The 11637-nt window shown below is 36.1% G+C and overlaps 1 protein-coding gene across 2 annotated transcripts in view; it reads right to left on the reverse strand.

Moving 5' to 3' along the window:
• The window catches only part of LOC106872195 (gonadotropin-releasing hormone receptor), a 798172-nt gene that overhangs the window by 375034 nt on the left and 411501 nt on the right, over window positions 1-11637 (reverse strand). For both annotated transcript variants that reach the window (XM_089357873.1, XM_052970806.2), the window contains exon 3: window positions 11222-11268. The gene's annotated coding sequence lies outside the window, so the exon portion shown is untranslated. The remainder of the gene's footprint in view (window positions 1-11221; window positions 11269-11637) is intronic.

Raw genomic sequence — 11637 nt, forward strand, 5'->3', positions numbered from 1 at the left:
TTGTCCTCTCTGTGTGTAGCCCCTTGTAGGTAGTAAAGAAATAGCACATGCATACACACACGCACATGCATACAAACACCACCCCCCCCACTCCACTACACCCCCCACACACATATACATGTATACAATCTTTTACTTGTTTCAGTCATGTGACTGCGGCCATGCAGGAGCTCCGCCTGAAAAGCAATTTTAGTGGAAGAAATCGACCTCAGGATTTATTCTTTGTAAACCTAATACTTATTCTTATCCTTCATTTTTGCTGAACCACTAGTTACGATGACATAAGCCCACCAATATCGGTTGTCAAACGAAAAGGAGACACAAAGATACGCACACATAAATATATACACACAGGCACCCACCTTCGCATACACACCCACCCACTTACACACACACACACACACACACACACACACACACACACACACACACACACACACACACATATATATATATACGACGAGATTCTTTTAGTTTCCGTCTACCAAATCCACTCACAAGGCTTTGGTCGGCCCGAGGTGCCTTGCAAATGGACTGAACTCGGAACCGTGTGGTTGGTAAACAAGCTTTTTACTACGCAATTACGCTTATGTCTTCCAAGCAAATTTTGTCTAACGAATTCTCTCATAGAGCATTGATCGGCGCAAGTCTATAATAGGAGACATTTACCTAGGTGCCGTAAAGTGGAATTGAACCAGAAACTACCTGGTAGCAAAGGGAGAGTTTTAACTACGTCATCTTACCTGAAAAGGTAGGAAAACGGACGCTTAACTTGGATATATGTAGCATTTGTTGCCGCTAGCTCACTCGCCATTTTGTCTCACATGTTACAACATTTCAACGGCGTCAAAACACTTAGAGGCTGATTTTCTCATAGGACAAACATTTGTAAAAATATTATTTGATGTATTGATACATTTTACACCTCTTTTCCAATCTTCTGTTAAGTCCAGTGGCGACGGATAAGTTTAAGGTGTGCAAACGTAAGCGACTGAAGATACGTAATCATAAACTGAATGTGGTTGGCAAAGCGATTTTGATCAAGTCATTTTTTTTATTTATCATGCCATGATAAATAGATGGGAAAAGGGGTTATCTGTCAAAAAGTACAGAAATACGCATCAGGTAGCAATACATGAAAGGGAATTGATAGCAACAATGTATAAGTATATATGAGCCTGTGTCTGAGTGTGTGTGTATGCTTACAAAAAAAAACAATATACATACACACTCGTAGGCAGACATACAATAACACATACACACATGTCCATCTAATCACATATACATGCATATATACATATGTGTGTGTGTTTCTGTGAATTCACATGTATAGATATTATAATGAGCATATATGCTCCTGGGTGGGGTGTATGTGCGTCTATACATGTGCGCAAGATTAAGCAATTGTGTATGTACGAGTGCATGAGTATATGTGAATACAATCGAGAGAATCTCTCTCTCACTCTCTTGTGTTTATATGTATATATATATAAATAAATAAATACATAAATATAAATATATATACATATGTGCATTTATGTCTTACTGTATAATGTATATGAGTGCATATGCATGTCTGTGTATGTGTGTGTGTGTGTGTGTGTGTGTGTGTGTGTGTGTGTGCGTGTGCGTGCGTGTAAATATGTGTGTATAACTCTCTCTTGCCCCTTACTATTTGGTTTACTCTTTCATCTTTTCCCAACTATTTATTGCTAACTACTTAGAACCGCTTCTGATTGCTAACTACATAGAAACGCTTCACTCAAATGCGAATCTTGTACTATTTGATTCTCTGTCTGAAGAACTCCTACTAGGAAATATAACTTGTAAAAGATTATCTAACTTGTAAAACCTTGTAATTCCTATTAGCAAATGAAACATATGTAATGCTGTTTTGAATGATACCAAAACACACACATCCACACACACACACATACACACACACACACACACACACACACACACACACACACACACACACATATGAATGCACATGGCTGAATGGTTAGATTGGCCAAATTTTAGAGGAAAATTTCTAGGCGCAACCCCAGGCTTTTTTATGACAAAAGGGTGTCTTTACCCTTATATATATACATACATACATATATATATATATATAAATGATAGGGAAATAGTTTGACGAAGTTTTATTTAACAATAAAAAATTGTAATATCTCTTCTATCGTACTATATATTCTTTATGTTTTGTAGAATAATATCTTAAGAAGCTCAGTTTCATGAGAACTGTATACATATACGTAGTTGTTTGTTGGACTGCTGCCATAAGTAGATACCGTTTTCTTGGGTTTAGTCGAACAAATCGATCCTAGTACTTATTTTTAAACCTCTTATTCTATCGATCACATTTGCAAAAAAAACGCTAGGTTACGGGTGCCTAAACAAACCAACTCAGATTGTCAGACAGTGGTAAGAGACAAACACGAACACAGAAACGCACGCACACACATTCTTACACACAGAGACACACATATACTACGGGTTTTTTCAGTTCCTGTTTACCAAATCCCCTCACGATGCTTTGCTGAAATTGGGGCAAGAGTAGAACGTAATGTCCCGTTACGTCACTTCATGAAACTCCAGCCTTGTGGTTTGCCGGTAATCTACTTAACACGGAGCGACGCTTAGATATATGAGGGCTGCTGTAAAGTTCTTGGCTTTAAGAATATCACAAAAGGCTTGGTTGGAAGCACAACCCTCCGTGTCCGTTTATAAAGACTGAAGGACCGCTGCATTAAGTGTGTGAAAATGAGAGGGGAGTATGTTGAATAAAATCGTAATTAATTGATTCCTCTGTATATTATTTCACCCAAAGCCATGAACATTTTAGCATCTCGTATATATATATATATATATATATATATATATATATATATATATATATATATATATATATATATATATATATATACGTATATGTACATACATATTTACGTATATATATATATATATATACGAACCTACCTCGCAGCAGGAGGTGCAAATGAGGGTTGCTAAATCAAACTCCATTCTTCACCAAGTGCTACGAATTGTAAGAGGCTCCCTGTAATAACAGTGTAGCAACACGGCGGTGCATCAGCATAGCCGCAGCTCTAAGCTGAAACTATAATTAAAAAAATAATATATATATATATACAGTTCTATATTTAAGAGATGAGGAATTATTAACAGTCTGTCTACCCTATGTGAAAGGCCTCTCCGAAAAGATACAAAAGATATGCGGCCCATATGACATCAGGGCAGTATTCAAGAGCAATACAACACTTCGCAAATATCTCCTTCGGGTAAAACCACCAACAGAAGAGAATATGACCAAAAACTGCGTGTACTTCATCCCATGCAGCTGTGGTAGGTTATACAAAGGCGAAAAATGTCGCCCCCTCAAAATAAGGGTAGAAGAACATCGCAAAGCTGTGACACGAGAAGATATTGATAAATCGGGTATAGCTGATCATGTATGGAAAAATGGAAACCACCTCCCCCTGTGGGATGAAGTTAAAATAATAGACAGGGAACAACACTGGAAAATACGAAAACTAAAAGAAGCAGCACATATGCTAGGACACAACAACCTCCTAAGCAGACCGTGTGCAGATATGAATAGCATATGGGAACCGGTATTGAGGAAGGATAGAAAAATAATAGATTTATAAGCCTTAAAATTCACCCCATAATTGCCTACGGGCATATGGCGTAGTGGTTAAGAGCGCGGGCTACTAACCCCAAGGTCCCGAGTTCGATATACGACAGCGACCTAATTAATAATAGTGTGTATGCACGTATGTATGCACGTATGTATGCCGACGAGCATTTCTGTGAATGTGTGTGTGCATGTGTGTGTTGTAGCAGGATATGTGTCGATTCGAATAAATGCTGCTGTGTAGTTCAAAACTCTGTAATTTTTGTTTTTGTGATCACGTGTATGCTGTAATCTGTGAATTTGTCATGGACTGGAACAAGGAGCCAACATAAAATTTTGCGTTAAACCTAGGAATTCTGCTACAGAGGTATTGAGCATGCTTCGGTAAGCTTACGGCGGCGAGGCAATGTGTTGCAGACAATGTTTTCAGTGGTATGGGTGCTTCAAATGCGGAAGAACGTTCCTGGAAGATGAGCGATAAATTGAAGCCCTGCTTCGAGCGGAACTCAGGAAAATTCAGCAGCTTTGCATGCGGGTGGCTGGAGGACAATCAATAATTGCTGATGCTGAGGCGGTGAGCTGGCAGAAACGTTAGTACGCCGGGCGAAATGCTTAGCAGTATTTCGTCTGCCGTTATGTTTTGAGTCCAAATTCCGCCGAGGTCGACTTAGCCTTTCATCCTTTCGGGGTCGATAAATTAAGTACCAGTTACGCACTGGGGTCGATGTAATCAACTTAATCCCTTTGTCTGTCCTTGTTTTCCCCCTTTATGTCTAGCCTCTTGCCCCCTTTATGTCTAGCACCTTTATGTCTAGCCCCTATCTTAGAAGATAGACAGGAAAATACAAAATTCACATCTAGAGTAGTTAAAGTGGATGATAGTGATGGAAGTACTAAAATCACTAGTTACGATTGTGCAAGGTACAGTGTCTGTTCGCTTGAGTCTGATTGTAAGCATAAAAATATATGCAGATTTAAGATTACCTCAGAGAATAGAGAATATTTCTTTATAGGAGCTAGCTCATGTTATATTAATCAGAAAATTGCCAATCATTTAAGATTACCTCAGAGAATAGAGAATATTTCTTTATAGGAGCTGGCTCATGTTATATTAAGCAGAAAATTGCCAATCATTTAAGATTACCTCAGAGAATAGAGAATATTTCTTTATAGGAGCTGGCTCATGTTATATTAAGCAGAAAATTGCCAATCATTTAAGATTACCTCAGAGAATAGAGAATATTTCTTTATAGGAGCTGGCTCATGTTATATTAAGCAGAAAATTGCCAATCATTTAAGATTACCTCAGAGAATAGAGAATATTTCTTTATAGGAGCTGGCTCATGTTATATTAAGCAGAAAATTGCCAATCATTTAAGATTACCTCAGAGAATAGAGAATATTTCTTTATAGGAGCTAGCTCATGTTATATTAAGCAGAAAATTGCCAATCATTTAAGATTACCTCAGAGAATAGAGAATATTTCTTTATAGGAGCTGGCTCATGTTATATTAAGCAGAAAATTGCCAATCATTTAAGATTACCTCAGAGAATAGAGAATATTTCTTTATAGGAGCTAGCTCATGTTATATTAAGCAGAAAATTACCAATCATTTAAGTTCGTTTAAAAATAGGGACAAACTGAATATTACCAGCCTTAGTAAGATAATTTAGGCACTTAAAGATAGTGGAAAAAGTATTTTCGATTGCTTGGGAAATTAATAGTAAAGCAAAACCTTATAGAATAGACGATAATAGATGAAACTTTTGTGTAGAGGAAACGTACCAAATTTTCTTCTATAAATATACTATTATAAACACCAGACAGAAACAGGCTATAAAATGTCCATGATGAATTAATTATACGTTTAAACGATTTAAAGGAACATAAATCACCATCTATATCAATTATATTAGTAAATTATACTATTTGATTAAACAAGATTATGATAATGGTAGTTTTGCAAATATTACTGAAATAATTTTGTAATAATAATAATAATGCTATTAATTGTGAGTGTAAATCCAAACATAAGTCAATTACATCTGAATAGATAATGTAGTCCATACAGTAAAATGTAAGCAAAACTTCTACACTTGAGTGTAATATGAATGAATATTTTATAAACCACGATTCAGCTGTAATAGTATTAGAGGTGATTATAAGACCAGAATTCAATTTGATTTAAAATGTAACGCTATAACCTTCAACATAGGAAGCTTGTTTGAATTAGTTCATTTTCAAAACGTCGTGATTGATCATTGATGAAATTGCATTGACTAAGAGACATAATTGCACACGGAGCAACGTGTAGTTGCTGCAATTGAAGCATATATTGGTCAGAGTTATATATGCCTTAGAACACTTCTTTGATGAAAATTTTGGATGTGAATAAATCTTCACTCTCCTCTTCGTTTTCAATTGTGTGCGTGCGTGTGTGTATGTATATATATATATATATATATATATATATATATATAACTTTTACTTGTTTCACTCATTGGATTATGTCACTGTTGGAGACCCCACGTGGATAGTTTTAGTCGAACAAAGAGAACTAAGGCACTTCATTGTTCTAGGTCTCGTACTTATTCCCTCGGTCTCTTTTGCCGAACTGTTAATGTACGGAGAGCTAAATAAACCCAAGCCAGTCGTGAACTGGTGGCAGTGGGACAAAAACAAGCACAAAGACACACACACTAACACTCACACTGACACGTACACAAAATCGCACACACATACATATACACACACACACACAAATGGTTCTTCGCCGTCTCCATCTCCGAAATTCACTCAATAGGAGATGTTTGACCTGGGATTATATTGGAAATCAATTTCCCAAGGTACTGCGCTCTGGTTCTGAGCATGAAACCACGTCATTACAAAGCGAGCTTCTTAATTAAACAACAATATAATCGTGAAAGTACATGTCCTGATATTTGTGAAGTTGGTCTCGTGTGTTTTAGGGAGTAGGTTCGATTTCTGATCTAGTTAAAGCGTTTTGCTCTTCAGTAATGTACTTCAATTTACGCTGTGTTATTCTATTGAGGTGGTATTAGTACAAGCTGGCTGCTGGTGCAGCTTTTCCTAAGTATAGATTTCATATCGTGGGTGCCTCACTGAGATAATGACGTGGGGAAACAGAAGGTAGCTATGACTTATCGTGATTAAGTAAGAACTTTCCAGTTAGCGAAACCATAATATAAGCCAACAATTCGTCGTCAATCATTGGGTTTCGTAGTTTATAAACATATATGAGATATATTATATGTGAATGCGTGCGTATGCTTATGTATGTATATGCATGTAGCTGTATATATGTAATGCTTATGTAAACGTATATATCAATATATACATGTATGTAAATATATCTATATATATGCATGCATATATGTATATATAAAAAAGTGTTTATATATATGTATAGATCTGAGTGTGTGCGTGTGTGTGTGTGTGTGTGTGTGTGCGTATGTATGTGTATGTGATTCATATTTATATATATATGCATATATATGTATATATGTGTCCCAAAATGTCTGCAGCCTTTTGCCTGGAACCCAAATTATACGCAGAGTGTGGGCAATAGCGAGGAAGAGAGTGGAGAGATAGAGAGAGAGAAATCGGTCAATAGATAAATATAGAGACAGATGTCTAGAGAGGTAGAACTACAGAAAGTCAGACAATTAGACAGACAGGCCGACAAACACTCAGACAGACAGATAGATAGATAGATAGATAGATAGATAGATAAATAGATAGATGGATAGATGGATAGATGGATAGATAGATAGATAGATAGATAGATAGATAGATAGATAGATAGATAGATAGATAGATAGATAGATAGATAGATAGATAGATAAATAGATAGATGGATAGATAGATAGATAGATAGATAGATAGATAGATAGATAGATAGACAGATATTTAGACCTTTCTTGCATTAAAACTTGTAAATAATTACAATATATTTCCATATTAGCCTTTGGCAGAAATCGTAAAAATGGTTTTATCATTAAGAAATTGGAATGAATAGTTTCAACCGCCTTAAACTAACCAGAAATTTGCAATAACCTATTTTCTCCTTATTTCCTACAGAATTGTTTATTCTCTTTAACTGTGTGTATGCATGAACCTCACGTATAATCGCTTGATCAACCAGTAATATCTTGATTCTGAGTGCCATGTCCTGTACTCTCTATATGTAAATATTTAGTCACTTAATAATTCCTCTCCACTTCAGTAGCCATTTGGAGGTCACATTCACCCTGTTTTGTCAAGCGTTTTTCAGAAGCCCCTTACGATAGTCTACTGCGTTGTTCGTAGAATGTTCTGTTGAGTTGATTTTCTGTGTGGTGTGAAGGAATCTAACGTTTCGGAGTGTTGTCCTTCTTCTCAACGAGGAAGATATATACATAGAAATGTGTATGTGTAGCAGTGTGTGCGCGCGCGCGTGTCTGTGTGGAGGCGTGTAGCTCAGTGGAGAGAATGTTTTATTCATGATTGTAAGATCGTGGTTTCAGTACCTTATGTTCTTAAGCAAAGAATTCCATTTCACGTTGCTCCAGTCAACTGTTTTTTCTCTTCCCAATTCTATTCCTTATATCCATTTGAAGATTTTTCCCAGGCATTAATCCATCATTCTCTATATTTATTTCTTTATTGCCCTCATCTATCGTTTGAAATTACTGATGTTCCCATCTGTATTATTTTGTTTTTTCGAGACCTAATACTCCGCAAATGTTACGGGTGCCGCGGATATACGAAGTACCTAGTCTTATCAGTGAAAGCATGAAACTAGGTATTAGTATTTTTCCGTCGATAACTGTTGAAGTATTAGGGTTCTGGTGTCTGTCCTACGTGTACGTTTTGTAGTATTTAATGCATTTTTGATTATATATATGTGTGTGTGTGTGTGTGTGTGTGTGTGAAGGAAATGAAATTAAATTCACGAGACTCCTTTTTCACTACGATCATTCCGAACCATCGTGCACTGGTAACTCGCAAGTGAGATGTTATGTAAAAAAAATGTGACGTATATTAGGTACGAATGTGTCTCCTCAGGTGATTTTTCAAAAGGTACCCGCTTTATATTCGCCGTTTCGCTTATTTGTATAACAATCCAATTTAGTAGTTTTGGTGTGCTGTGGTCTATACAAAGAGCTGACATACAATGAAGAACCCATCCCATAAAAATAGTCAAATAACTTACACAAAGAATCGAAAATTAAAAAAATATATATAATATAAAATTCAGTACATTAGTCACACACAATTTTATAAACTGATAATGAAATACTGTTATATAAAATCGTAAAAGACCATAGCAAACGTACCATCAAGATAACATACACAAAAGAATCAATTGGACAATCAAACTGACCTTTACATTTTCACAAACAAATAATCTACCAGAGCATGAACGGGCTTTAAACCGCACACTACAAGCTGTATATCCGAATGGAAAATTGAGTGTGTGTGTGTGTGTGTGTGTGTGTGTGTGTGTGTGTGTGTGTGTGTGTGTGTGTGTGTGTGTGTGTGTGATCCTCCACACAGTTTCCATCTACCAAATTCACTCACTAGGCATTAAACCGCCCAATGCTATAATAGAAGGCAACTGCGCAAGGTGCTGTGCAGCGGAATTGAAACGGAAAACACAGGTTTGGGTGGGAACTTCTTAACCACACAGCATTGTCTGCGCCTATAATTATTTTGTCGATGAAGAATGTAAATTTTTCTCGCAATAAAGCCTAGTCGTAAGACAGCCGCAATCCTTCTGATATTAGTGGACGGAAAATAGTCAGCCATTAAACAGCTGCAGAATAATTAGCTAGAAAATCCTATCTTACTTCTGTTTCATATATTTCTTAAGTGGTGTCTCATAGCTGATAGGAGTGACCAAGTGATAGCTGCTCGCCAATTCAATACAGTGTCGAAATAAGCACCCACGCGATTAGGTGTCATTCACTCTCATGAGGCTTGCACCTTTCAGTTCATTGCAATACAGCGAATAATTAAATAGCTTTATTCTTATACTGGTGAATACCAAATATTTATATCTTATATTGGGTGTCTGCTGTCGTCGCTCCGACTAACGAGAGTTGAGCAAGACACAGCTGCAAATGATGCTGGTGCCCTGCTTTGCTGAACAATCTGCACGATAAATATTATTATAGATTGTACAGAACGTGTGTGTGTGTAGCAGGCTTCTTCATTGTCTCCATTTATCAACCAAATTCTACTAAAAAGATGTAGACCCACTTCAAGGTACGTAGGGTGAGACACTTGCCAAATATTTAGACAGTGGAATTGAACTTGGAATCTGACGTGACTGTACTCTGCTCATAGTAATAAGGAAATGACTAAAATAAGCTTTGAACTCGATGACTAGTACCTGGCTGTTGAGCACGAAATGTACGTTCGCTTCTGGGAAATGCAAGAATACTATATTCCTTAACACAAGTTCTATTAGATTTCAATACTGGCTTTGAAACGTTTTAAAGGTCTGTGGAATGCAACAAGAAACAAGAGGGTATTTATTTGTGTGTTTATATTTACTAATTAATCTGAAGAAATGGAGCATAATTGAGTGGATTTGCACGCATTGTAAGCTGGTCATATTAATGCAGTTGATGTTTTCTGTGAACATCTATAAACTGGCGCACCCTGGAGAAAAAAGATCATAGAAAGGAAGAAGATCTAGAATGCTGCATTCTTGGGGAAGAATTTTTGGATGATGTGTATTTAGTATGATATTTCATAGGTGAGTCATTATTGCGTATATAATAGTCATAAGGCCAGGAATTTTCAGGAAAAATTTAACCATTTAAATCAATCCCAGAACTTAAATACTACATTATTTTATCATCTCAGCGGAAGAAAAACAAATTTTAAGTCGGTGTGATCTGAATTCAGAAAGCATAGAGACATAACTAAATACTAAGAAACATTGCGTCCAAATCACTAACAAATCTTTTCAATCCATTGGCCTTTGATGAGACATAATAGATGATACGCAGGAGAGGAGAGACATATACATCGAGTAGGAAGGTGTAGGTATTCCATTTGGAAGGTCAGCAGGTCAGCAGGTCAGCAGGTCTCCGCAGGTAAAGTTATAATCGTAAACACAAAGTTCAAAACATTTTGCAAAAATCACAGAGATTCATATAAAATGTTACATTAGATAACACATTATCAAATGAATAATCATGAATTAAAAATAAGAAAATTAATTTAATGAAAATTTTCGAGAAATATCTGTAATCTTCGGCTGTATATATTTCTTTTTATTTCTGAAATCTCGTAATCATTTAAATAGAAAATGAAATTATTTAACATTTTGTTGCTTTTAAATAACAAATTTGATTTCTTTTCTATGTATTCACAGGATTTCAGCGCAAACTTTTTTTACATTTTTATTCTTATTTTCTCTTCAAAATTTACCAATGAACAAAAAGATTAAAATTTAAGAAAAGGTATAGCCTGGAGAGTTTCATCGGATATTTTCTAATCAAGTGTTAAATATAGTTTTTAAAAAACAGCATGTCAAAATGACTTACTTTATTTTGCTTTCATTCATCGAAACACGAACGATATGACTGGAGCACTGCAAATACAAAGAAACACTTCATTAACAAAGGATTGTTTTATAAGAAGATATTGTTTATAAATTGATATCTTTTTATGATTGTTTTATAAATGCTCATCTTATATACTGTGTGTTTCAGAAACCGATATATGATATACCCTGAATACGGGCTTCAAATTTTGGCACAAGGCCAGCAATTTCGGGGGAGGAGGTAATTCAATTAGATAGGTCCCAGTACGCATCTCGTAGATATTTTATCAACTCCGAAGTATGTTAGGCAAAGTCGGTCTCGGCGAATTTGAACTCAGAACGTAAGGACAGACGAAATGCGGCCAAGCATTTCCATCGACGCGCGAACAATTTTGCCAGCTCGCCGCTGAATAGTAA

Source organism: Octopus bimaculoides, chromosome 9, assembly GCF_046866305.1.
Source record: "Octopus bimaculoides isolate indiv1 chromosome 9, ASM4686630v1, whole genome shotgun sequence".
Taxonomy (NCBI): Eukaryota; Metazoa; Mollusca; class Cephalopoda; order Octopoda; family Octopodidae; genus Octopus; species Octopus bimaculoides.